Source organism: Pogona vitticeps, chromosome 7 (assembly GCF_051106095.1).
Source record: "Pogona vitticeps strain Pit_001003342236 chromosome 7, PviZW2.1, whole genome shotgun sequence".
In the NCBI taxonomy this organism is placed as follows: Eukaryota; Metazoa; Chordata; class Lepidosauria; order Squamata; family Agamidae; genus Pogona; species Pogona vitticeps.
This window is the reverse complement of record NC_135789.1, coordinates 19,586,859-19,612,366: the sequence shown is the minus strand read 5'-3', so window position 1 is coordinate 19,612,366 and position 25,508 is coordinate 19,586,859. Positions and strand designations below refer to the sequence as shown.

The 25,508-nt window shown below is 44.7% G+C and overlaps 1 protein-coding gene and 1 pseudogene across 3 annotated transcripts in view; one reads left to right on the top strand and one right to left on the bottom strand.

The window, feature by feature from the left end:
- Positions 1–12,186, bottom strand: part of LOC110070036 (uncharacterized) — a 44,430-nt gene extending 32,244 nt beyond the window's left edge. The window contains exons 1-3 of one of the 2 annotated variants that reach the window (XM_078378907.1): positions 12,066–12,186; positions 11,321–11,476; positions 4,065–4,135 (exon numbers count right to left, since the gene is read on the bottom strand). The gene's annotated coding sequence lies outside the window, so the exon portion shown is untranslated. The remainder of the gene's footprint in view (positions 1–4,064; positions 4,136–11,320; positions 11,477–12,065) is intronic. The other variant, XM_072984819.2, reaches the window with a different exon arrangement.
- LOC140702909 (uncharacterized) overlaps positions 11,575–25,508 on the top strand; it is a 59,496-nt pseudogene continuing 45,562 nt past the window's right edge. Inside the window, exons 1-2 of the transcript XR_013537964.1 lie at positions 11,575–11,591; positions 16,333–16,437. The product of XR_013537964.1 is annotated as an uncharacterized LOC140702909 (transcript). The remainder of the gene's footprint in view (positions 11,592–16,332; positions 16,438–25,508) is intronic.

Sequence of the window (25,508 nt, the reverse complement as noted above, 5' to 3'; positions counted from 1 at the left end):
TATTTATTTGTTTGTTTGCTTATTTGTTTGTTTGTTCCATTTATACCCCGCCTATATGGTCAATGCGACCACTCTAGGCGGCTTACAATACATGCACAAATATGTATGTATGTATGTATGTATGTATGTATGTATGTATGTATGTATGTATGTATGTATGTATGTATGTATGTATGTATCTATATATATCTATATATATCTCTATCTCTATCTCTATCATCTCTATCTATCTATCTATCTATCTATCTATCTATCTATCTATCTATCTATCTATCTATCTATCTATCTATCTATCTATCTATCTATCTATCTATCTATATCTGATTACGGTATTGCCCATCTGGTGATTTCCACGTGTAGAGTCGCCTCTTGTGTTGTTGGAAAAGAGTGTTTGTGATGACTAGCTTGTTCTCGTGACAAAACTCTATTAGCCTTCGCCCTGCTTCATTTTGAACTCCAAGGCCAAACTTTCGTGTTTATCCTTTTATCTCTTGACTCCCTACTTTAGCATTCCAATCCCCTAGAATGAGAAGAAAATATTTCTTTGGTGTCAGTTCTAGAAGATGTTGTAAGTCTTCATAGAATTGGTCAGTTTCAGTCTCCTCAGCATTGGTGGTTGGTGCATAAACTTGGATTATTGTGATGTGTAAAATTCTAATCGTGTAAAGACTTCCCCTCAGGGGGAAAGGCATCGCTCTCAGGCTCCACCACCCAGGGCTAGCGCTTTTTCCCCTTGGCGAAACGCAAACAGCATTGGCGGGGTGGGGACCCCACACATACACACGGGGGTGGGGGGGACGCCTAGAGTGGTCAAAATGACTAGATAGACGGGGTATAAATACAATAAATAAAAATGAAAAAAGATTGGTGGGTGGGAGGGAAGGAAGAAAGAGGAGAGGAAAAACAGAAAGCTTTTGTTTGGTTTCCTGCTCCCCTCCCCAAAACAAAAGTGGAGCTCTCCTCCCATTTTGAATAAATAAACAAACAAACACCAAGTCATTGGTTTCCTGAGCCCAAAGAACAAAATAAAAGGGCGGGAATGGTGGGGACCCCCAAGAGCCGCGTGGGAGGGCTTCACATGTGAGAGCCACAGCCGTCTGCCCGGCCAGCCAGTCCTACAGCTCAGGAAAGGAAGGGTAAGCCAAAATTTGGTAGGAGGCAGTGGTGGGATTTAGCAGACCAACAAACGGTTCTGCAGAACTGATAGTAAATTAGGTACCGGTGTGAACTGGCAGAATCCCACCACTGATGAGGACTAACTACAGTGAAAAAATTACAGTTATAGAGTTGTGGTCACAGTGGCTCCCTGCCCACACTTTAGAGGTCCCCTATTGTGACAGGTATGACAGAAGGGTGAATCCTAGAACTTTAGAACCAGGAAAGAAAGTGTTATTACTCCTCCCTTCTGATACAACAAAGTTGTTTGCTCAGTGGCAAGGACTAAACAAGGTAATCTGATGGGTTAGCCCAGTAGACTATGAAATAAGAATGCCAGAGAAACAGAAACAAGTACAGATTTTCACATAAATCTACTTAAGAGGTGGCAAGAGAGAGAGGCTTTGTTCTGGGATGAGGAAGAGATATGTTTAGGGCCAGAGGCAAAAGAGATTAAACAAGGTGAGGCCTCATTATTGAACACAGGGATACAGTTAGATGCAAGGAAAGGGAGGCACTAAGAGCCCTAGAGATGGAATTCTAAGAAGTATTCTCTGCAGTGCCTGGATGTATGCAGAGGGTGGAACATCAAATATGCATTCCCCTGGGAGTGGTGGTGAGATCTACTAGCAGAACATGGCCTCATCATTTGAGAAGGATGATTGAAAAAGTAGATGTTAAAATTGGGACTCATAGAACCATCTTCAAGTCCCTGACATAGTCACCCAGTGCTAGTACCTAAACCAGATGGGAGTACACATTTTTGTACAGATTTCAGGCGGATGAATTTAGTATCAAAATTTAATGCATCTCCGATGGCCAAAGTAGATTTACTAGAAAAGATGGGCAAAGCCAATTTTCTCACCCCTCTTGATAAGAAAGGATATTGGCAAGTTCTTTTGAGTGAGACAGACAAGGAAAAGACCGCCGTCACCTCACCAAGGGGGCTATTTCAATTTACCCACATATCCTTTGGGCTCCATGGAGCAGTTGCAACCTTCCATAGATTGATGGACACAGTGCTGGCACCAGTCAAAGAGTATGCAGCAACTTACATAGACAACATAGTCGTATTTATTTCCACCTGGGAAGAACATATAGCACATTTAAGGTCTGTGCTAAAAGAGTTAAAGAAAATGTTGTTGACTATAAACCCCCCAAAATGTAAAGTGGCTTAATCCAAGATAGATTACCTGGGGTTTGTGGTGGGACAGGGAACACTAACACCCCAGGAGGAAAAAGTAGATAATATGTCCCTTTGGCCCTATTCTCATACTAAGAAAAAAGTCCAGAGGTTTCTAGGTTTAACTGGAAAAATTAAACGGAAAAATCAGCAGTAGCTGAACATGCCCTAAAACAAGCTGGACATGAAATTCTATTTCAAAATACTGAAGTACTGGACAACACCAGCAATCATTATGTTAGACTGCACAGGGAAGCCATTGAAATCCATAAACATCAACAGAACTTCAACAAAAATGAAGGCCTAAAACTAAACATGGCCTGGCTCCCAATACTGAAAAATACAGCCTGCAAAAGGTCAACAAACTCTACCCAGCCACAAGGACCAGGGATCATTGCACAAAAAAGACCAACTAACGATACCCATCAATCAGAGTGACAGATAATCTCTCCCCCTTTATCACAACAAAAACACGCTGATCACCTGATTTCCTGAAAATAGGACAAAAGCTGTTCCCACAGCTATAAATACTCAACTATCCAACAACCAGTAACAGAGCATGGACAGAGTTCCTACTCCAATCCTCTGAAGATGCCGGCCACAGAGACTGGTGAAACGTCAGGAAGAACAACCTTCAGAACACGGCCAAAGAGCCCGAAAAACCTACAACAACCATTAGTTGGATATTACCGACAGTTCATCCCAGGGTTCTCAGAGATTGCTGCTCCTTTAACCAATTTAATTAGAAAGAAGGCTAGCTATCAGGTGCATTGGAGTGAGCCAGAAGAATGAGCTTTTCCCACTTTGAAGGACAAATTACTGTATATTTATTTATTTTATTCATTTATTTATTCCATTTATACCCCGCCTATCTGGTCATATTGACTACTCTAGGCGGCTTATCCTGTATGTTATGCACCTGATTTCAAATTACTGTACCATTCCTCTCACAGACCGATGCGTCAGCTTTGTGCTGTGTTAACCCAGGAGGTAGAAGGGGAGGAACATCCAATATGACATTTGATCACGAAACCTACACCTCAGGAACAGAAATATCCAGATATTGAGAAGGAAGCCTTGGCAATCAAATGGGCTACCCACACACTTATCTGTTAGATGCACCAATTACCTTACTGACAGACCATGCTTCATTACAGTGGTTAAATCAGATGAAGGGGGTCCAATACCCAATTGACCATATGGTATCTTTCTCTTCAACCATATTCTTTTGGGCTTAGACATAGAAAAGGGGGAGCCCACATTAACGCAGACTATTTTTCCCTACAGGCACCATGGGAAGTTGAAGAAGAGATCTGGATGGCACACATGGAGGGGGTGTGTGAGGCTGGGAGTACCTCCAAAAGCACTCCACAGAGTCTACCATCCATCTCTAACAGCAGGACTGAGAAAGAACAGACAAACCTTGTGGGAGAGTTGCAGGAGTTGCATTTAGATTCACAAACATCAGAGGGTATCATTTTGGCAGGAAAGGAAAAAGATATAAAGGGGAAGAAAGGAGGGAAGTTAGTTCAAAGGTGGAGAAAGAGGAGGTTTATTGGGTGCAGGAGGAAAGAATAGAAAAGGAAGATGGTTTAGTGGAAATAATACAAGAAGACCCCTGGATGGAGGAATGGGTGAAATTCAAAGTACCAAGAGTTTATGCAGAGAAGGAGTGGAAAAGATAAACATATAGAAAGCCACCTGTAACAGGCAGCCCTGACCTCACCTGTCCATCACAGCTGGGCAGTGAATCATCAGCCAATGGGGTGACGGAGGGTGGGGCTGAAGGGGGAGGAGCTGGAAGAAAAAAAGGGTGTGAAGAGAGTGTGAGAGATCAGATCTGGAGTGCGAGAGAGAAAGAGCTTGTTTAGAGGCCTGTGTGCCTACGTATTCAGTGAGAGGAAGTCTATGATTGATTAAGATAAGAAACAGTGATTGACATCGTGATTAGCTACTTGTGATTTTCATATTTTATTTTGTTATCTCAATAAACCTGTTTTGTTTTGAAGGAAACCTTTGTCCTTCTTAAATAGTCATTACAATTGGTGGCAGCGAGTGTGAAGTAGTGTGGTGGGCATTCTGAGAGGCCTGAGTTGGCAGTGACATCAGAGTGGCCTGCTATGTCACACCACCTTATTGGGGTGAGACTGAAGAAAGAAAGGTGAAAGGAGTATAAAGCCTGGCAACAAAGAGAGGCTCGAAGGAGAGAATGACAGAGATGTCCAGAGAACCTTGGGAGACCCTGTGGGGCCAGTCCCTTCCAACTGAGATGGAGGCAGAATCTGGGCCAAAAGCTTTAGGAGCCACAGGTGGGCTGGGTTCTCCACCCCCAACAGGGATGTTAACTGACTTCGCACCTAATCGATCAGTCACTACTCCCAAGTGGAGCTCTGGAGTTTTAAGTTCTTCACCCCTACCGTTAAAAGAGGTATTGATCCATTTTGAGAAGATTAAGAGGTACGACTTGGTACTGAAACCAGAAACGGAAAGTATGAACATTGAGGAAGCAGAAGAATTGTTAACAACTAAACCTGTTCTATTAGAAGACTTTGGTGTACAGACTTCTACTTTAAAGCAACCGGTGTTGTGGGAGGTTAAAGGTGTGGGACAGGATCACAAATACCCAAGTTCTAAAAAATTCACAAAAAACCTAAAACACAACAAGATTGAGTGCTAAAATGATTCCACCACTGCCACCATGTCAGAAATGCCCCTCCTTAAAGGTGCCATTCCATTAGGGGCAGGAGCCAACTTCAGTTCCCAGTTTCATCAGCCTTTGAACACTAGGTTGAGTGAAACCTAGAAGGTGCAGAAATGGACAGATATCGGCAAGCTTCCAACCCTACATTTCCCCTTCTCCCCTTCTTTGGGAACAACATGCTGTTAAATGTGTACTTTAAGCCTTGCACACCAGCCTGACCAGGTAGGACACCCAAAGAGCAAAAATAGCCCACATTGTTCTGTGGCTAAGGCAGTTTTTTTAGACACTCAAACTCTTGTTCCCCCAAGGATCACAGTTGGGTAAAATATAAAATGAAATTTATTTAAAAGATTTAAACGTTGTAAAACATAAGATATTCAAAAGATGTACTACTACTGAAATGCCAAGCTGCTACAGATTAGCTGAGCTTTTGGAAGCAGTTCCCCTCCTAAAATAATAAAGGCTGGCTCCCTAGAATATCTGGATTTATACTTAAATACAGTGCTATTCTGTTACCATTGATACATCACCAAATCAATCTAAGACGGCTGTAAAATCTCTCACACCATTCTGCTCCTGCTGGTGCTTTTACACGCACTTAGCCCCCCTTCCCTCATTCCCAGACTGTTAAGAAATTAAGATGGAATACAGGGTTTATCGCTCTTAGACTACAACCTTGGACTTTGGGCAGATGACACAAAGCTGCCGCCCAGGCAAAGATACACCACCTGTGGAAACGCTGAAAAACAAGTACAGTGGTGCCTCGTTTTACGATTGCCCCGTATTACGACGAAACCGCATTACGACGATCTTCGGGAACCGATTCTTCGCAAAACGACGATTTTAGAACAGCTGATCGGTGGTTTCAAAATGGCCACTGGGTAAACAAAATGGCTCCCCGCTATTTTCTGGGACGGATTCCTCGCTGCACAGGCACTGAAAATGGCGAGCCTATGGAGGATCTTCGCTGGACGGTGAGTTTCCAGCCCATTGGAACACATTGAAGGGGGTTCAATGCTTTTCAATGGGCTTTTTATTTTCACATTACGATATTTTCGTTCTACAGTGATTTCGCTGAAACGAATAAACGTCGTAATGAGAGGCACCACTGTACCACAAAATCCATTTCCACACATAGATCAGCCTAACATCAATCCCACGGAAAATTCTTGAACACATTATAAAGCGGACATTGTGCAAGCACCTAGAAAATAATGCAGTAATAAATAGAAGCTCCATGTGGATTTGTCAAGAACTAATCCTGCCTGACTAACCTGATCTCATTTTTGACCTCCCTGACAGCAAGAGGGAATGCTGCAGACATAGTATATCTTGACTTCAACAAAGCTTTTGACAAAGTGCCCCATGATCTTCTGGTTGGCAAGCTAACAAAGTGTGGGCTGGATAGAACAAATGTCAGGTGGATACAGAGTTGGATACAGAATTATACTCAGAGGGTGATGATTAATGACTCCTTCTCCAACTGGGAGGAGAGAACACGTGGGGCACTCCAAAGCTCAGTCTTGGGCTCAGCACTTTTCAATATTTGTATTAAGGATGTAGATTAGGGGGTGCTGGGAATGCTAATCAAATCTGTGGATATCACAAAATTGGGTGGACTAGCCTATACCATGGAAGACAGAAAAAAATTCAAAATGATCTTGATAGGCTGGAGCCCTGGACTGAAAACAACAGAATGAAATTTAACAAGGACAAGAGCAAAGTACTGAACCTTGAAAAAAGAAACCAATCACACAGTTACAAAACACCCTGGATCCATTTCAGTCAGACTTCAGGCCACGCCATGGCAACGGCGTTGGTCGCCCTGCTGGATGACCTAATTAGGGAGGCCAACAGGGGCAAAATGTCCTTGCTCATCCTCTTGATATCTCAGCCGTCTTTGATACCGTCAACCACGGTATCATCCTGGGGGGGCTCTCCGAGTTGGGGATTGGTGCCCTTGCTCTTGCTTCTCTCCAGTCCTTCTTAGGGAGCCATCCACAGAGAGTTCAGCTTGGGGAAAATGTATCAGCCCTGTGGTCCTCAGCTGTGGGGTCCCACAGGTTTCGATCATCTTCCCAATGCTGTTTAACATCTATATGAGGCCATGGGGGGGTCATCCAGGGATGTGGAGCTTTGTATCACCAATATGCTGATGACACCCAACTCTACATGTCCTTTTTTCATCTACAGTGGACACCGTTCTGTCCCTTTGGTGCTGCCTGGAGGCCATTCTGCAATGGATGCAGTTGAATGGACTAAGGTTGAACCCAGACGAGATGGAGGTCCTGAGGGTGAGTGGCCCCAATATCAGTTATTTGAAGAACTCCCGCTCTTTTTGGGGGTAACTCTCACCACAAAGAATTTAGTTTGCAGTCTGGGGGTCCATCTTGACCCAGCACTTACCATGGAGACCCAGGTAGCATCAGTGGTTCGATCTGCCTATTTACATATTTGGCAGATCACCCAGCTGTGCCCCTTTCTAGAGGTGGGGGCTCTCACCATGCTGGTCCATGTGCTCATAGTCTCAAGAATAAGCTACTGTAATGCTCTCTACGTGGGGCTTCCTTTGAGACTGATGCGGAAGCTCCAGATGGTCCAGAACACGGCAGCCAGACTATTAACAGGGGTGATAAGATTTCACCGTATGTTCCCCACCTTGGCCACCTTACACTGTCTACCTATCCACTTCCTCATTTATTTCAAGGTGCTAACTATTACATGCAAAGCCCTTAATGGTTTAGGCCCTCAATACCTGGCAGAGCTCCTTCTTCCACCCAGTTCTACCCATATCACCCACTCCAGTCAGGCCGGGAGGCTGAGGGGCCTAATGCCAAGAGAGGCATGGTGGGGAAAAACTAGAAATCAGGCCATCTTGGCAGTGGCACCTCACCTCTGGAACAACTTACCTGTAAAGATCTGCCTGGCTCCCTCACTGAGGGCCTTCAAGACTAACTTGAAGACCTAGGTATACAGGCAGGCCTTCCCTACAACCATTACCTAGCCTATCTCCCCTTTTCTTTTTCTTTTCTCTCATTCTTCTTCTTTTCCTCTCCCATTTTGGACTCTGATTAATCTGGATTTTACCTTGGTTTATTTTTATGTTATATGTAAACCGACCAGAGTAGACAACTTCTAGATGGGTGGTATATAAATCTAATTAAAAAGTAAATAAATGGGGCAGTCCTGGCTCATCAATACTATAAGCAAAAAAGATCTTGGAATCAACATAGATCACAAGCTGAATAGGAGCTAGCAGTGTGATGTGGCTGCAAAAAAGAGCAAACACTATTTTAGGAGTCATTAAAGGACATTAATTCTCCAAATCCCACGAGGTGTTTGACCATCTCTATTCAGCATTGGTCACCTTACACCTTACCTTACACTTTACACTTTATGGTCCAGCAAGAGGATGATCACAGGACTGGAAACCGAGGAAGAAAGATTGAAAGAATTAGGCATATTTAGGCTTGAGAAAAAGGGTTGTGGTGGCGCTGCGGGTTAAACCGCAGAAGCCTCTGTGCTGTAAGGTCTGTAGATCTTCAGCTGTAAGATCGAATCCACGTGACGGAGTGAGTGCACGTCATTTGCCCCAGCTCCCGCCAGCCTAGTGGTTTGAAAACATGTAAATGCGAGTAGATAAATAGGGACCACCTCGGTGGGAAGGTAACGACGTTCCGTGTCTACATTGCACTGGCCATGTGACCACGGAAGATTGTCTTTGGACAAACGCTGGCTCCATGGCTTGGAAACGGGGATGAGCACCGCCCCCTAGAGTCGAACAGGACTGGAAAAAAATTGTCAAGGGGAACCTTTATATTTACCTTAGGCTTGAGAAAAGAAGACGGAGGGGTGATAAGATAGCACTCTTCAAAGACTTGAAATGTTGCCATACAGAAGAGGGTCAGGATTTGTCCCTGATCATCCCAGAGTACAGGACACGCAACAATGGTCTTAAAGGTATAGGAAGCCAGATTTAGGTTGAGTATCAGGAGAAACTTCTGAACTGTTGACAGTAGCATGACAATAGGATCAATTACCTGCATCGAACACGGGGTTGGACTCAATGGCCTTACAGGCCTCTTCCAACTTCACTATTATCTGATTTTCTGATTCTGAACTTCAAGTGGTGGTGAACCAGCCCTGGAGGCATTCAACAGAAATTTACAAAACTACCTGGCAGATATCCTTTCATTGGTAGACCCTTCATTGAGCAGGGGGTTGTACTTGATGGCCTCAGAGGCCCCTTCCAACTTCATGATTCTGGGACTGAATGATTTTTTAAAATATTTTCTGAGAGGCAGCCTCTGTGCATGCAACCACATCTCAACTGCATGAGCTGTCCAGGCTGCATTTCAAAAAATAAAATAAAATAAAACAAATTTTTGAGAGGCAGCTCAGCCTGGAGGTTTGGCTGTCAGCACACAGGATTTCACCTCTCAGCTGAGCCACGTGTGCAGAGGCAGGCCGGGACTGCCTCTCAATATATAAATATATTTTCTTAGAATTTTTTTAATTTAAATATTTCATTAGAGAAAGACTCACTGCGCATGTGTGAGTCCTCCTCTCAGCTGAGAGACAGGTACATGCGCACAGGCAGCCCAGCCTGTGCAAGGAGCTGCTAGCCATCCTCTGAGGTTGGTGGCCATGGTGACAGCAAATGTTAAAGAGGCAAGAAGGACCATGGGGAACGGAGGGGAGGGTGTTGGGGCTGGAGGGAAGCGAGGAACCAGAAAGGTCAGGAAGACAAGATTGGTAAAAAGGGGCTCCTGAAACCTGGGCTCAAAGCCTCCCTTGGCCTGGGAAACCCACCGGTCATGTGTGTCCCTCTGGGGCCTTCCTCTGGCAAACCTGAGTCCCCATCCCCCATGGATTGGCTGGAAGTCACTTCCCTGAGAAGAGCCAGACAGGGTGGCCTTGTGCCAGCTCCACCATCCCAGGAGAAAGATGATGATTGTTTTAATAGTATGGTGGTGCATCTGATGGCAATAAAAAGAGCTCACCTGCTTTGCAAAGGCTGGAAGAATCTGGCGCTTGATCTCTTCTCCTTCGGTCCTGGGAGGAACCAGGAGAGATCAGCTCCATCTTCCCTCCCCCTCCCTGGGGGAAGAGAAGAAGCCAAACGATCCCTCTGGAGAGATCCCAGGGGGAAGGAAGAGCAAAAGGCTGCCTTCCTCCTTCTTCCATCGGGTGGGGCAGAGAAAGGAGCAGCGAAGGAAAAGAGCTGGGAAGGAGTGATAGGTCTTTTGCAAACGGGACGGCTCTGAACAGTGCCTCCAGGAGAAAGGCTTCCACCCGGAGAAGCCTCTTCCCTGCAACCAGGAGAGCCGGCCAGAGGATCCTCTCCTTGGGGTCTTTTTCTCTTCCTACTCTGCTTTCCTCTCAGGGAAAAAAAGAGAGGCTTTTCCAGCAATGCCACCAGGAAGTCCCCCCCCCCAAACACATACAGAAAGGGAGAGAGGGAGGAAATTCCTCCACCTAACCCCCTTCCTGCAGAACACCCTTAGCCTGAGATCTAGTCAGGAGGTGAGATCTGGTCTGCCCTTCCCGCTTCTCCATCCAGAGTCACTGAACCAAGGGCTTCGGAAGAGTCCCCTTCAAACACTATAGACTGGGAGGGGGGGATCCTGATGAGGCTCAGAATGACAGGACAGGCATCTCGAAGTTGCCCTGTCACCCCCAGCTGATCCTCTCTTCTCCCCAAAGCCCCATTTCTTGAACCGCCTCCTGTCCTTTGCAGCCCCCCTCTCTACATCCCAGACTTCTCATCTGCCCCCCTCTCAATTTACACCCCCTCGGAGAAGGAAGAGGAGGAGGAACAGGACAAAATTAAATAGATGCTTCTTTGAATAGTTTGACAGTGTTACTTAGCCTGTGGTGTAGATGTTTGTATTTTTAGCGGGGGATTTTTAGTGGGTGGCGAGTGTTTGGGGATTTTTTTATGTTTGTGCATGTGGGGCTGGTCTCTGGGTGTCTGTGTGAATTTCGTTGTATAGCTATACTATGTACAATGACAATAAATGTATTTGAATTATTTGAATTCCCCTCTCCCCCCCCCGCAAGGCCTTCCTGGATTGCAGACCAAGTGGGAGGGGGGCAATCTGGATTGCACGGTGTCTGCAGGTGGGGCCCAATCTGGATTGCACGGTGTCTGCAGGTGGGAGGCTCTTTTTCTGTTTATTTTTAAAAATATCTCTCTGCATCCCCTTCTATCCCCTTAACCTCCCCCACCCTCACTCCCACACCGATCTTGCAACCCCGCCTGCCCCCCAATTGCTCACCTCCTCGCAGGTCCTCTGGTAGGAAACTCCCGAGCGGCCTCTCCCTGGGGATCCTAGAGGGGCGGGGCAGGAGGTGGCCGGAGACCGGCTTCCCACATCCGGTTCCCTTTCGACGCAGGTGCACTGGGAGCAGCTCCTCTTCCCTCTTTTAGAGCTCTATGTTTTCCAGAATGGAAAAAGGGACTTGTAACAAAGCCGGTGGGTGGGAGGGAGGAGGAGCAGAAGGGGCGGAGCCTGAAAGAGGGAAAGAAACTGGAGAGGGGAGACACAGGTGAGGTGGGTGGGTGCGAGAGATTTCTGATTCCCCCTTTGAAAGCAGGGAGTCATTTCCAGGCCCTCCTTCCCCCTCCCTTGGTGGCCCTCCAGGAACCCCCCCTTTCCTCCATGGCAATCCTGGAGCAGAGCCCGACGGACACCCCCCCCCATGACCAGGGCCAGCGCCCTTCCTGTGGAAAGAAAGCGAGCCTGGGATTGATCCAGAGGGGAGGGGAGAAGGGGAGTCCGAGGGGAAGGCAGTACCCCTCCCCGGAAGGGGAGGCAGGAGCCCCAGTTGGCCCCTCTGGCAGCTCTGTCCCTCTCTGTGAAAGTTGAAAGAGCCTTCCCACTTGCAGAAGGGTGGGAAGGTCAGTCTGTGCAAGCGACACCCACAAGCACACACACAAACACAACAGGGCACCCCTCCTGCTCTGTCCCCCGCTTTCTCCTCCTCCAAGCTTCTCCCCTTCCCCCACCCCACCTTCATCACCTGCTTACGGGCTTCCTCGTAGAAACATCTGGCTGGACTGGAGAGAGCAGTGGTCTGATTCAGGAGGGCTCTTATGTTATTTTTATGTGGGTCCATTTTCTTTCAATTGAAAGAAAGGAAATTTTTGAGGTTTTAAGTTTCTTTGCCCACTCAGAGGCAATCCTCCCACCTTTAGCTGTGAAAGTTTCTGCTGATGGTGGTGTCCCTAAATAATGATAGAAATGTTCCACTTTCACTGCCTGGATCTTTCAAGCAAATCGTAAAACATCCTGCCTTGATAGCAGAATTACCTAGTTCCACCACTGAGTTGCTTGGTAATATTTAATGTTTTGGATTTTATGCATCATGTGGCTATTAATATCCATAGTTTTCATTTTGTTTCGTTAACCATCAATTTCAGTAATTCTCAATGTATTTTAGGACTCTTTTATTATTTAGGAAATATGTCACAAAACATCTTATTTTCCTTCTATGTCCTGTATAATAATTCTCCCCTTCTTTTTTTTTTTTCATGGTTGTATCTAACACTAACGGTATTGTTTTATCACATCAATAAAATAGATGTGGACCAGGCCTGCAACAAAGTGCTATACTGTATTTACAGATGACAGTGAATGTCCTGTCTCTACAATGCTTTCTCTCAGAAGTGGTTGTGTGATGGTCTGATGTTCGGCACTGAAATCTTGGGTTGCTAGAGGCCTATTGAGCAGCAGTATAGAGTTGTGTGATAGACTGTTCTAACATGTTCCTGCTTCTCCTGGAAAGTCTGAAGAATTCACAGTATCTTCTTGTTCTTGGTGGCTCCGAAGTAAGTTCCACTGAGTTCAGTAGCTTTTAATTCCAAGTTAGTGGCTCTGGGAATGCAGACTTAACCAGAGAGGACTGCGGACTGAAAACATAACAGGCCTCTCTCTGTAAGCAGGACTAAACCTGTTGGGATGGCATGAAATCCCCAGATCTTTCTTTGCTTGGGCCAGAAGCACCACAGATCAATTAAGAAATCTATCAGATCATTTTCCCCCATGAACAGGCAACAGCAAGAATATCTAAGGCAGCTAGCATTAAATCTTTTAGAAATACTGTACACATTGAGGGGCATCGAGGACATTGACCGAGGTATGAAGGAACCAAGGGTCCCTCTATGAATGTTGGCGCAAAAGCCCTCTTTTCTTAGATTCAAAGCAAAGCAAAGCGTGCTGCTTATATACCGCCCCATAGCGCTTCAAGCACTCTCTGGGCGGTTTACAATTTAATTATGCAGGCTACACATTGCCCCCCCCCCCAAGCGAGCTGGGTACTCATTTTACCGACCTCGGAAGGTTGAGTCAACCTTGAGCCAGGTACAGTACCTGGCTCAAGTCCAATAAATAAATAAACCCCAGGTCATGAGCACAGTTTGGCTGCAGTACAGCGGTTTAACCTTCCCACTCCGTTCTGTAGCCTACTATAAGTGACTACACGGTAACCCAGTTCTCTGTGTGACTGAGGGCTAGACCTTTCCCGAGGTTCTACCCATTTTAAGAGCTGAATTGTTCTTTCTTTCCACATTATAGTCCTGACATCCTCTGCTATTTCTACAGGAGTCACAGAGGTTGTGAAAAATGTTTCCTCACGGATTTTGCCCATGGAGGGTGATGTCTGTAGGAACTACTGTATACCACACTGTGCCCGCATACTAGCCTACAGGAAGCACAGGACCATGGCTGTGTGCCCCAACTGGTTCTTGATAGCTTTCAGATAATATTCCTTGCACAGACCTTTTGCTTTGTGTTTTGGTGTCAGTGTTCGATCCATATAACATCTAAACGTTTGGGGGCTAAAAAACCCCCGATCTGTTTGGATTTGCTTTCTGGTAAAGCTGAAATTTTCAAAAGTCCTCTTTATTTCTCAGATGAAAGCCCATGTACGAGTCTTAGTAGAGTTAGGTTTAAGTTTATTTCTGTCCTATGATGCAACCTGTTCTAATGCATGAGAGATCAGAAGGATGACTGAACAGCAAGGGTGAAATCATCATGAATAACACTTTTTGTGTCTTGAGGAAGTAATTACTGAGAAGGGGCAACAATCAGGAAATCAGAGTTTCCAGACTTAAGAAATTACTCCACTATGGAACACTGTGTACTGGTTGTTTTTCCCATAAATCTAATATACTGGCATGGCCATGCTTTAGGCTGAGACATAAAGCTTCATGTCTTAAGCTTCAAGTCATTTCTGAAAAGCCCAGGCATTGCTAGATTCTGAGTTACTGACTCAGGTAATTTAGCACTAATTTGAATAATACTTGCCTCTTTATTAGCTGCCCAGGTAATCAAGTGTGCATTGGAATGATTTGTATTATTAATCCCCACATAAACATTAATAGATGTACCATGTGAACAGAAGAGTAAACAAGCCCTACGAGACAGGGATGAGCATAAGACCCAACGTGTATAATACTTAAGTGCAGGGAACGGGTGTACATAGACATACAGAGAGACAGATATTGTGTTTAAAACATGAAGAAAGCAGAAGCTGAATTTCAGACCAATTGTTATGTGACTGCTTTGAACAGATCAGAGTGAAGTTATTTATGCACATGACAATCTACCTCTGAATTTAGTCTGCCAAATGTAATCAATGACAGGAGATTTGATAAGATGAGATAAAACTTTATTACGGTTAAAAGACCGGCCACAAATAAAACATCTAAAATATATAAATATACAGAAATATTGGGATTGAATGTAAAGCAATAGTTAGTTCTGAGGTAAACAACAACAGTGTCAATACATCTCCCCTGAAGCAATGCCAAAATGTCTAGCAAACTATGCTCTAACTATGGAGGCCCATCCACTTTTAGGAACTTTTTTCTAATGCCCATAGCAGCAGTAAAGAATTTGGCAACACTACGTGTGAACATAGGATTGGAATCAGACAACAGCACATGTTGCAGCACATGTTGCTGTACATTGTTGCTCTGTACAGACAGGAAACCGGCCAATCAAAGGGGAAACAAGTTCTTCACATATGTCCTTGTGATATGTACACCACAACAAGACATGTTCAGTTGTTTCTATCTGCTCCATTCCACATGGTCAAAGGCGCTCTGCCCAGGGGGTCTTTTTCTACTGTCCCTCCTGCATTGCTGAAGGTAGTGCATTCAGCTGGGCCAGAGTAAACACCCTTCTATACCTGGGCTGCTACAACTGGGCAAAATAAGGTCCTGCTGTGACCTTGTATAAGCTGTCCTCCCTAAGGTAGAATTCTGGGGCACAGCTTAAATCTTTTTGTCTCTCTATGTCCTCAATACGCTGCTTAATGGTTTTATTTGCCTGTTCCATTTCCATGGTTAACAGAGTCAGCCTAGAGAGACCGAAAGAGGCCATTTTTTGTTCAATTGCAGTGGGCCCTCCACTTACGAACGGCCCTAGTTATGAACATTTCGGGTTACGAACCCGATCTCATCGCAAGTAGGACACCCTACTTGCAAACGCAGATCGGGTTACGAACCCAAAAGGCAGGAAGAAAGGGCAGGAAATTTGAATTTCCTGCCCTTCCTCCCTGCCTTTGGAGCTTTCAAAAGGCTTCCTCTGACATTGGAGGAAGCCTTCTGAAACCTCCAAAGCCAAAAAGGCAGGGAGAAAGGATGGGAGGTTCGAACTTCCCACGCTTTCTCCCAGCCTTTTTGGCTTCGGAAGCAAGCCGGCCGGCTGGGGAGAAATCGGCTCCCTCCTTCCACCTGATACTGAGTCCCCTTCACGCCGACTGAGCTCAGCCCAGCGTGAAGGGGACTCACCATCAGATGGAAGGAGGGAACCGACTTCTCCCCAGCCGGCCAGCTTGCTTCTCGTTTGAAAAAGCAAGCAGACCAGCCAGGGAAAAACTGGCTCCCTCCTTCCACCTGATGCTGAGACCCCTTCGCACCAGCTGAGCTCAGCCCGGTGCGAAGGGGACTCAGCATGGGGTGGAAGGAAGGAGCCAATTTCTCCCCAGCCGGCCGGCTTGCTTCTTGTTTAGAAAAGCAAACCGGGCTGCCGGGGAGAAATCAGCTCCCTCCTTTCAACCAATGCTGAGTCCCCTTCAGCATCGGGTGAAAGGAGGGAGCTGATCTCTCCCCGGTCACCCAGCTTGCTTCTGAAGTCAAAAAGGCAGGGAGAAAGAGCGGGAAGTTCGAACTTCCCGCTCTTTCTCTCAGCCTTTTTGTCTTCAGAGAACTTCAAAGCTGCCCATTGCAGCGGTGGGGACCCCCAGGGAGGTCTCTCAGGGCTTGCTGGTCATTCGCCCCCAGCCGCGTGGAGGCAGTGGAGCACCGGGAGGCTAGAGGTGGCCGGGCGCCTGGCCGCTCGCCTCCGGCCGCAGCAGAGGCAGCGGAGCACCAGCAGGCTTCGGACTGGTAAGTCCTTTTTAAAAAAAACTTTTCTGTGTGGGTTTGGGAGGGTGGGTTTGGACTGGGGGTTTATGTTTCTGTGTGTGTGTGTGTGTGTTGCAGTCCCAACGTGGGACATGCTCTTTTTATTTTTATTTTTGTAATTTTTTTTTTGAAATGCTGGAATGGATTAATTCCGTTCCCATGCATTTCAATGGGAAATGGTAGGTCAACTTACGAACTTTCTGAGGTACGAACGTCCTTCCAGAACGGATTAAGTTCGTAAGTCGGGGGCCCACTGTAACTGAACCCATTTTGACTTAAAGGTATCTTGCAGGATTAGTGGTGCAAGACCACTAGGGAGATAAGACAGTCTGAGCCAGTACATGAGAATTGCAATCCATATCCTGGCTTCGGTTCTAATTTGACCGGTTTCCAATCTTAGTTTTACATTGGCAACATCCCTGGGGACTCCTAATATTGCCCTTAGGAATTTTGATTGTACACATTCTAGGGTTGCAATATTTGGGAAGGGGCCCAATTGGGAGCCATACAGTAGTTGGGCTACTGCTTTTGCATGGAACAGTTTAATGGCTGGGGGAATGTAATACCCCCCCCTTTGTTGTCATAAATTGTAATATTCCAGCAGAACTTCTCTGGGCATTTAATGCCACATAATCATCATGTGCTTTCCTAGAGCCATTAGATTGGAAAATTACACATAAATACTTAAATTGATGGATCTGATCAATTATATGCTGATTTATCATCCATGTTCACATTATTGGCCTTTTGGCAAAATACATGATTTTTGTTTTTTAAAATTAATTATCAGGTCTTCTTGCTCACAATATATAGACAACCTTTGCAATGGTCTTCTAAGCCTAATTGGGGTCCTAGAGATGATAGCTGCATCATCGGCATACAGTAATGTTATATGCCTCCCTGTGATTTTAGGGGATGGAAGTCAATATTTTTTAACTGGTCCACCATGGATTCAATGTAAAAATTAAATAGAAGTGGATCCAGAAGGCAGCCTTGTTTGACTCCTTTTGGGATTTGAATGGCATTAGTAAGATGGCCGTGATTACTACATCTTACCTTAAGTGAGGTATTTCGATAGAGAGCCTGAATAAGTTAAAGCAGACATTTGTCAATGTTAGAAGCCTCTAATTTCTTCCATAATTTGACCCTTGCTATTGAGTCAAAAGCTGCCTTGAGATCTAGAAAGGCTACATGGAGTAAAGTTGCTTTATCAGAGGTATGTTTTTCAATGATGTTGTAATATCAAGCATTGATCAATGGTAGATCGACCTTTCCTAAAGCCTGCCTGTTCTGCAAGTATCTTATCTTGCTCCAGCCATTCTTTAAATTTCCTATACAGTGGTGCCACACTTAATGAGCGCACCGTATAACGACGAATCTGCATAACGATCCCGTTTTCGGGATCGCTAATGCGGAGGCATAGTGTTGGCCCCAATGGGCAAAACTCTTCGCTTTGTGACACCCGCAGATCAGCTGTTCGGTGGTTTCAAAATGGCCACCGGATGCCCAAAATGGCCACGCGCAGCGTTTTCGCGCCCTCCCCTCGCTTACCGAGGGCGCGAAAATGGCTGCCGGACCCTGGAAACTTCGCTAAATGGTGAGTTTTGTGCCCATTTGGAATGCATTAAATGATGTTTAATGCGTTCCAATGGGCTTCCCCGTTCCGTTTAGCGAAGTTTTCACATAGCAAAGGTTAATCCGGAATGGATTAACCTCGCTATGCGGGGCACCACTGTATATATATGCCTAGCATTTAATTTACAGATTGTGCTAAGGAGACTAACGGGCCTGTAGTTTGCAGGATCATCTCTCTTTCAATTCTTAATTAAGGGGACTATGATAGCAAAACCCCAGTTTTCTAGAATTCGGCCACTAGTATCAATATACATGAATAACGATGCTAGAATCGGAGCCCAAAATTCTAAATTATTTTTGATCGCCTCTGGAGGAATCAGATCTTTGCCAGGGGCTTTTCCCATTTTCATCTGGGCTATTAAACTGTATATTTCAGAGGTTGACACGTGTCCATGGTGGAGCATCTTCAGGTGTCCATTCGAACTCAGCTGGGCCAGATATGCATCTTTATGTAAGTCTAGGAAGTGCTCCTCCCATGTCTCTGGGTGGATATAACAATCTGGAAGTGTTGGCTCAGAGGTTGGAGAAATATTTTTCAGCTGCCAGAACTGGGTTGAGTCCTTAGATTTTGCTGCTAGGATCAGTTTTCCCAGTTTTCTTTCTGGGCCTCTTTTTTCTTTTGCACTAATAGCTTTTTGTAGATTTCTTTTCTCTTTCAGAAGGATGTGGGCCACTTTCAGGTCAGAACTTAATTTATAGGCTTGGTAGGTGCTCTGTAAGACTTTCTTAGCTGGTACACATTCGTTATCGAACCATGGATTTGAAGTTGGGTGGTGCCATTGTTGGGTCACTTTTGCTTTGCCAGTAACAGACTGTTTCAGCTCACAGATCAGCTCCTCATAAGTTTCCATCAGATTGCTCATGTGCATTATAAATTTCCTAAAGCTTTGCATGTTGTCAAATGCAAGTAAAGTCCATAGATCCAGGTCCGTCTTTGGGATCCATTTAGCCCGATAGTGTATTTCCCCTTCAGGAAGTATCATGGGTGGGTATTGATTGTCACTTCTTGGATAAGGAAAAGGGGCTTTCGTAATTAGTGAGACAGGGAGATGGTCGCTTTGGAATTTTGGGACTACAGTGGTGCCTCGCTTAGCGATGTTAATTCTTTAAAAAAAAACATCGCTATGGGAAACCATCGCTAAGCGAAACACCATTTCCCATAGGAATGCATTGAAAACCGGTTAATCCGTTCCAATGGGAACGGATTGCCGTCCTTAAGCGAAAATCGCCATAGGAAACATCGCTAAGCAATACAATGTATCCCCAATTGGAATGCATTGAAGCCTTTTCAATGCATTTCAATGGGGGGGGGAATTAACCAAAAATTAACAAAGAGTCAGAACGAAGCCAAATTAAATCTGCACACGTTTTACAACCTGCACTAATGATCCCAAGCATTTAAAACTGTTTCTGACTCTTCATTAATTTGGGACAATTTTTTTTCTCCCCCATTGAAATCCATTGAGCCTGAGTTTGGCAGCTCAATGGATTTCTATGGGGGGGGGGAAATTCACCAAAAATTAACAAAGAGTCAGAATGAAGCCAAATTAAGTCTGCACACATTTTACAACCTGCACTAACGATCCCAAGCATTTAAAACTTTACAACTTTAAAATTCAACAACAAATTAAAAAAAGAGTCAGAACAAAGTCAAATTAGGCTAACAAAGGGTTTATTAAGTGCACTTTAACATCATAACACTGTGCAACATCATAACACTGTGCAGTTGATTTCAAACATGTTAAACAGTAAACTTAACCTTTATTACAGGAAAACTTTTTTTAAAAAAAGCAGACATGAGGCAGGAACTTTAATGTTTATAAACTTTATAGCATAGAACAAATTTTTTAGTCTCTACAATCAAGGTGCAGGAACATTCAAAACTCTTTAAAAACTGTACAGTTTCATGAAGTGCAGAAGCATAACATTTACGTACACAACTCTTTGGAAAGTGCATCATGTACATAAACTCTTCATGAAGTGCACAAACAACATTTTACACAACTCTTTGGAAAGTGCATCATGTACATAAACTCTTCATGAAGTGCACAAACATAACATTTTACACAACTCTTTGGAAAGTGCATCATGTACATAAACTCTTCATGAAGTGCAGAAACATAACATTTTACACAACTCTTTGGAAAGTGCATCATGTACTGTACATAAACTCTTCATGAAATGCACAAACATAACATTTTACACAACTCTTTGGAAAGTGCATCATGTACATAAACTCTTCATGAAGTGCACAAACATAAAACATAACTGTACAGTAAACTTTTAACATTTCAACATTACAGTATCAGGCAGTAAACTTTAACGTGAACAAGTGAGGTGGAAGCCTCTAAACCACCCGGATCAATGCAGCAGTCTTCTAGGGGGATGATGAGGGGGAGGAAGAAGAAGAGATGGTCCAGGTAGAACGCACCTGGGCAGCACTGATGGAAGGAGCAGGTTCCTCTTCCTGCCTTGGTCTCTTTGTGAGGAACCACTCCATAGTCAGCTGCCTCTGCCGCCTTTTCAGAATTCCTCTGAAAGGGGACACAATGCATCCTGGGTACAGGCAGTTAGCTTTTGAAGGAAAACAACAAATTAGCATTGCCAAACAGCCACTTTTCCTGCTCTTTTTCAAACATTGCTAAGCGAAACGGGGACCATTAAACGCCATCGTTATGCAAATCATGGTCCCGAAATCGCTAAGCAGATTTCCCCCATAGGAAACATCGCTAACCGAGACAGTAAACTTTTCGGAAAAAGCCATCGCTATGCGGATTCATCGTTAAATTAAGCAATCGCTAAGCGAGGCACCACTGTACTTCCAGATTCTCCAGTAATGGAATTAAATTTGATGAGATAATTGAATAGTCTATTTGGCTCATTCTAGTTCCTGCCAGGTAGGTGAATTCAGCTGGGTAATCATTTAGAATGTGCATGTTAAGCCTGGTAGTCATTTGATGTAAGAGAAGCCCGGCATAATTTACTTTCTTATCTTTAGATTGCCAATTAAATGGAAGTCTATTTAGGCCAGATGTAGGAGGGTATGGTTTATGTTGAGAGTATAGCACTTGATCGTTAGGGCCCATACGAGCGTTGAAGTCCCCTCCTAGAATCACATATGTGTTCAGATAAGAATGAAGCAGCTCTGCTACATAGGCTTCAAATTCTGTACATATTGCCAGAGTCTGCGATTTTGTCTTTTCATGGGGTAAATACACATTTATTATCAGCAAATCCCAATGTTCAAAATGGGCAAGGATGGCCATTGCATGTTGTTTGAAGGATGGCTTCAGACTTGTGTTTACACACAGGTATGTGGCAGTCAACACTCCCAAGCCTCCCTTGCATCTTCCACGACCTACCCCAGAGATTGCACTGATGGAGTGTGAGTGAAACCCATTGATTGACACCTTTTCCTAGACCCAAGTTTCTTGTATCCATACAATGTCCTTAGAGGAAAGATACTCTCTTGATTCAGGGTCCTGGAAGAGTCAGATCCATCCATTTACATTCCATGATATCCCTTACCCATTGAAAAGGTGTACTAATAGCTATCTCGTCATTCTGTTCAGTTACTTCTGAGGGAGGCTCTGTGTCTGGCTGAGTATACCCTTATTCTCATTCCTGTATCTGGGCTATCATGAAATCATCCAAAACCTTTCTACCCCCACTCACTAATATCTTGTTCCGTGCCAAATTGTTTTCTACAGTGACCAGCTCCATTTCCAAATCAGTTTCCAAGTCTCCCTGCCCTATTCCATATATCTCATCTTTATAATTAATTGACCAGTCTAAATTGGGAGTGTGGGAAGATCTAGATATGTCATCATGGTTATCATCAATATTGTCCTTGTTATTTGTTAACACCACCCTCTCTGAGGGGGGAAAAGTTAGTAATTTTTTCTTGTCTCCTACTTCTTTGTCCCATGTAATGTTACGTATCGGAGATATTCCCAGTTTCTTATATCCCTGTCTAGTGAATACCATTATTCAGAAATGAATTCAATCCAAATTGAAGATGCATTAATTGCCAATAGACCCAATAGACGCTTAATCCAAAATTAATGAGGATTTAAAAGTACCGAACCTTATGCTAGCACAAAACAACCAAAAGCAATAGGAGGTAAAAAGTAAAGGGTAAGATATTTTAAATGCCTGATCAGACAGTCTCTCATCAATCCTCCAGTGAACTGTCATCCAGTCTCAGTCTCTTGTTCCAGTATTCTTTCTCAGTTTTCTTAAATGGCCCCAACCCAGCTTGTAGAATATTCCAGAGAGAGATAAGTCCTCTTCACTAGTTTTCCAGTCTCCACAAACCAGTGGTTGCTCCCTCCTTCCTGGAGACAAAATGTTCTGCTTTTCGTTAGGCTGAGTCTTTCAAAAACAATCTCAGTGCACTACAGACACACAAGGTCCAGAAATCTGGAGAGACCCCCTGCCCTCTTTCTACAAACAACTATCAAGGAGCCATATATTTAAAGAGGAAGAAAGCCGACAGGTGATGTGCATCAAATAGCTATTCAGTCCTAAACAATTTAATCCAAAATGGGTAGATCCTATAACTGTATAGCTTCAGGTCCTTAGAATTCTGGAGTTTATAACTGTCTGGCCATCTTAATTGGCTCAGCGCCTTGTTATCATAGGCATTCCCTTATGACCTTATGACAGCAAGAGCAAAGGAAAAAAGCATTCTTTTGATAGGTACTATCTTGTTGACAGCAATAAACTTCCCAGGGAGTAAAAGGGGGGCTGAAAGTGTATATCATGCAAATAAACCTTTGTGAAGGAGAGAGTGTGTGTGTGCCGTCCTCCCAAGAGAAGAACACAGAGGAAGGAGCTGGATGCATAGAAGGCATACTGGTGGATATAGAACAAGAGACAAGGGAAGTGAAGGGATCTTTAGAAGTATGTCTGGCAGATGAGATGGGGGAGGAGTTAGACTTAATCATGTGGGAGGAGGATATAAATGATGAAAAGGGCACGAAGAGTTTTAGAATCTTAACGGGAGTGACACCGGAGAGACGAGATCGAGGCACGCAGACTGAATGGAGTGCTGGGCAAGAGGGATTTGCCACACTTCTTAGGGAGTTTCCCAACCTCCAAGTTGGAGGAGGACTATTACCAGAACCAAAAGACCTACATGCGCGAGGAGAAGATCTGGAGCCCCTGGAATGGACAGATATGGTATCTCCTCGCAATCAGCGTGGGAGGAGGAGGGTGATCCGTCCCAGTTCCTCTTTACTCCAGCCTCAGAGAGAGGGGGACCAGGCGAGACACCCATGTTGCGGGACCGTGTGCACTGTGAGGAGCATGCCGCTGAGGCCCATGACCAACAGGGAGCGTTTTGGTCCTGCCCCTCAATAAGAGATGACATCAAGACACCAGATGTAAAGGTGCGGAGTTACCGTTTGTTACCAGAACTCAGTTTGATGGACGCTTTTGAGCCCATGGAGTTAAGTTTGTTTAGTAATAAATCAAGTTGTGTTAAAAATAAGGACCAGCCTCTGCCTATCCTTTCCGTGTCTATCCTTTCCGTCGCACACATCAAACAACGAACTCCATCACAGTGGCGCCCAATGTGGGGCGACCCCTAGTGGAGAAAAGGAGGAACTGACCAGGCTTCAGGAGGTCATTGATAGACAGGCACAGATGATCGAGAACTTGACTGAACAACAGACTTTGCTGGCATGCCAGATGCGGAGACAAGAGGCGGAAGAAGAAAGAACTCCCAGACAACCAGTATAGGGTCAGGGAGGACTGGTTGCAGGACCTGCTCCTATAAAGATACAAAAGATGAGTGCTACCGATGACCCAGAGGCTTATTTGCACACCTTTGAAAGGGTGCCTCTGGCAGCTGGATGGCCTTGAGAACAGTGGACATTAATATTGATCCCTTGTCTACCAGGCTACTACAGGAAGTGGTGGACACCTTAAGTCCTGAGGAAGCTACTAAGTATGAGGCGATGAAAAACGCGATTTTAAACACCTTGAATTTGACAGAGGAGGCATATCGGAGAAGGTTTCGTGAGCTGAGGTGGAAACCAGGAACACATCCAACACATGCGGGCTTATGTAATTAGGTGGCTGAAGCTGGACGGGAAAACTAAAGAGCAGCTAGTTGACTCCATTGTGCTGGAACAAATGGTGAACACGCTGGGGGCATCAGTGAAGAATTGGATACAAAAGAAGACGTTGGAGGAGGGGCTCCGCCTCCTGGAGGACTATAATACTGCAGAGGAAGTGAACAAGGAAGTTCCCACTCCGTGGGGGGAGCAAGGTAAAACGTGGTGAGGTGGAATATCTGGTAATGTACTTAAGCAAGAAACTCAGTTCAAGAAAACAAAAGTATGCCACAATAGAAAAAGAGGCTCTAGCAGCTAAATGGGCAATCCACACCTTGCAGTATTACTTATTGGGAGCGCCTTTCACATTAATTAGAGATAATGCCCCGTTGCAGTGGCTGAACAGAATGAAGGAGGACAAGTGCAAGTAGCTCCAGAGCTAATGAAATGTTTGGGCCAAAGCCGAAAGGACACTCAGCTGTGGACATGCCCAGAAATGAAAGAAAAGTCCGATGCTGCAAAGAAAAATACTGCATAGGAACCTGGAATGTAAGATCTATGAACCTTGGTAAGCTGGATGTGGTCAAACAGGAGATGGCAAGAATCAACATTGACATCCTGTGCGTCAGTGAACTAAAATGAATGGGAATGGGTGGATTCAATTCAGACAAATAACAGATCTACTATTGTGGGGAAGAATCCTGTGGAAGAAATGGAGTAGCCCTCGTAGTCAACAAAAGAGTGGGAAAAGCTGTACTGGGATACAATTTCAAAAACGATAGAATGATTTCAATACAAATCCAAGGCAGACCTTTCAACATTTATTTACAGTGGTGCCTCGCATAGCGATCACTCCGCATAGCGAAGAAATCGGCCAGCTGATCGGCGGGGCCTTTGCAATGATTGCGGGGAAGCGATCATCACAAAGCCCCCATTTTCGGCCAGCTGATCGGCAGTTACAAAATGGCCACCGGATAAACAAAATGGCCACCTTCTGTGTTGCCTCGCATTAGAGGCACCGAAAATGGCCACCACAATGGAGGATTTTCGCTTAAGGTTAGTTTTGGAGCCCATAGGAACACATTGAAGGGGTTTCAATGCGTTTCTATGGGCTTTTTTAAATCACTTAGTGACGAAATAGCTTAGCAGCGATTTTTGCTGCACGGATTAACGTCACTAAGCGAGGCACCACTGTATTTATTTATTTATCTACACATGGACATCACCAGATGGACAGTACCAAAATCAGATTGATCATGTTCTCTGCAGCCAATGATGGAGAAGTTCTATACAGCCAGCCAAACGAAGACCTGGAGCTGATTGTGGCTCTGATCATCAGCTTCTTATAGCACTTAT